This window comes from Mesoplodon mirus (assembly GCF_964341445.2).
Source record: "Mesoplodon mirus genome assembly, contig: HAP1_SCAFFOLD_3527, whole genome shotgun sequence".
NCBI lineage: Eukaryota > Metazoa > Chordata > Mammalia > Artiodactyla > Ziphiidae > Mesoplodon > Mesoplodon mirus.
In genome coordinates, this window is record NW_028293979.1 from 14041 (window position 1) to 16947 (window position 2907).

Here is a 2907-nt window from a genome sequence, read left to right on the forward strand (position 1 = left end):
CGAATTAGACTTATCTACGATGGTGTTATTCGGTAAATATCTTTATGCCCTTTATCATAGATCTTTATAGTAAAAGTTACATAGTAAAAATGACTAGACTCTTTCTTGCTTAAATCCTTAAAAAGTTAGACACGAAGGCTTGTAGTTGTTGCGTCGACAAGCCGAGTCTTTGTGCAATATTGATTGGTTGGCATGCATCCAATCTCTTCTCAACACAGGCCGTCTCTAGGCACACATTATGCCGCGCCTGTCTTCAGTTTCTGCGTCTCACCCTCTTAACACACCGTATAAAAAGGAGTGGCACAGTGGAGCCATCATTTCAATAAATTCGTGGCGTCCTGACAGTGACACCAATTTAGCACGTGGTGGCTCAGATTTGCATGCTATGGCGTACTACCGCCTAACCAAATGTGACCAGTAAAACATTTGTAGGTGAGTTGAGAAGTTTTAGTTCTACGATAATATTCACTTCTTATGATTTATTATGTCGCGCTTTGCTTTCCCATCATCATTCATTGGGTTATATCGTTGTTGTTTCGCTTAACAACATCACGACGCTTAGAATAAACAAGAACTAAGTTTAGTAAGATCAAATACATTTGTTATTATGCCGAGATTGAGTGAGAGTCGAACTTTTGAACTATTCTGTTGGCTGTTTTATCGACAGCATCTATTCACTTTCGGATGCTCCTAACTTTTATTTGCTGCCTATTCTTTTTCTCGGCAAGGTATGCTGTGTTAAAAGCTGCAATGAAGCGGAGATATTAGTAAAATTAGAGGCTCAAGGGGACGTCGAACTCGTGATTGCCTTTACCAAAGGATCACGGCTATCTACCACACCAACTCAGCACTTTGGTATGCCTTTCTCTCAACATGTTTTATTTCTATTCGTACTTTGAGCAATCACCTGTCAACGGGAATGATGTCGGAGCACAAGTCTGCATTGAACCTCATTTAAGCTGAAGCTACCGTCATTCTCCTTGACACGTGATTGCTGATAGCCAATAGACATAAGACATGCTGAGAGGAAGGTAAAGCAAAGTCCTCAATTAGTGTGATGGATAGCTGGTAATTCCTCAGAAAGGGCAACAGCAGGTTCGACGTCCACACGGGCCTCCGAATTCTGCTAACACTTCGTTTTGAAATGGTCTTTTTTAAGCTGGTTTGAACAATTTTTCTCTGTTCTGAGTTTTACTAAGACATTTTTTTATCTTCAGTTCACATTATGCATTAATTCTTATGTTTCTTTTATGATTGCAGGATTGTTTTTCCATTTTTTCGATGAATTTTTGCTTAGCCATGGCATACATGTGGCTTTCCAATTACGACAAAAATATACTACCGAAATGTTAAGGAGGCACTATCTTCTGCTTGTGAATGTGATCGATCGTCCTATGAGTCGTGTCGTTACGATATTTTTCCAAATTAAGCGGCTATATTCCTTCTAAAAAAGCAGCTTTTCATATATAGCGTGTTGTGTTGAAGTACGCCTAGCAAGACTATTTCCGTTCCTATGTCGGTATTTTATTTCAAATTTCGCAAATGTATTAACTTTTTCACGCCGTTTCTAACCTAACGTCGATATTCCCGATAACATATTCACAAGTTTTTCTTTCTTTCTTTCTTCAGCTGGACACTACTTTCTCAAACTGGTAAAAGGTTGTTTCTAGGTTGTGATCAGCTGTTGATGTATATTAGTTGATGATACTGCTACCGACAAGTTAACTTGGAACCAATAATTATCCATAGAATTCGATCGCCTGTGATAGGTATCATTAATTCATCGGTTCAGATCAATGTATGTTATTTCTCACATGCGTTATTGCATATTTAGAACGACTACTCGGGCATTTGCTCGGAGTTGTTTTGTTTACATGGAATAAAGGGTATTGGTTTTCAACACAAAAGAGGAAACTGTTTCCAATGAATCACAGTATCCTATCCCCATTCGGGTTTTGTGCAGATGACGAGGTTTGTTTCACATTTCCTTTTTCTTTAAATTTTTTTGCTGTGTTGGCTATGTTGTTTTTCCTCTTTTCACATTCTCACACCATATCCAACTCTTGAATGTTAAAAAAGTCTCCTTCACTATCTAAATATATCGGCGTTTTCAAAGTTTAGGATGGTTTTGTGTGATATTAAAAGACTTTTCTGTGTTTATTCCATGTTTCTACACCCACCTATCCTATACCCTCAATATCGCCGTTTATAATAAAAAATCATTAAAGGGAAAACAGTGGGGTAGTGCTAAGATGCTTGTGCTTTTCACATAATGGACGATATCGGTTCTCTAATAACATTCAATAATTTGCGGTAACAAAGAGTCGTATAAAGTTGAAACATTCAGCATTTATAGTATACACTTTGTTCTGTGCTTTAAAAAAATGCACTAACTTCTTTGAGGTCTTTTTTTCGTTTTGGTAGAATATGAAGGTATGTATTTGTTGTTGAAGATCTCTTGATGAATGCCCCTTATTTCAGTTCACAAAACTTATCGAGAGCTGAGATATGTTTGCTGAAATGTGTAAAAGAAGGGGCCAAATTTTATTGGCAGAATAATTGTTGCATGTAATCAATACTTTTAAGGTAAACTAGTGCAGTGGTAGTAATGCCGTCTACCACAACGGTGGTTCAGCACATGGCTCTGGTTGGATTGCGGTTCGGGTCCACCAAGCCACTCATCCCTCATTTCTCTCTACAATCGAAACTCGTCTAACAGCAGCCGAAGGAAATTAATCGAAAACAACAAGTGCTCGAATCAACGTGATGTGATACATGTGTGATGTTGGGTCTTGCAAATATTAGTGTTGGTAGTTACTAATAAATAATAATAATTAGCACCTTTTACATAAGACTAATACTCCTTACAATAATATATAATATGCGTACACTATTGATAACGACAAA

The 2907-nt window shown here is 37.6% G+C and overlaps 1 long non-coding RNA gene across 1 annotated transcript; it reads left to right on the plus strand.

The window, feature by feature from the left end:
* Nucleotides 1-370: 370 nt before the first annotated feature.
* On the plus strand, nt 371-1966 carry LOC309798450. Its single transcript, XR_014293136.1, has 3 exons — nt 371-432; nt 1671-1769; nt 1835-1966. It is a non-coding gene; the product is annotated as an uncharacterized lncRNA (long non-coding RNA).
* The last annotated feature ends 941 nt before the right edge of the window (nt 1967-2907 follow it).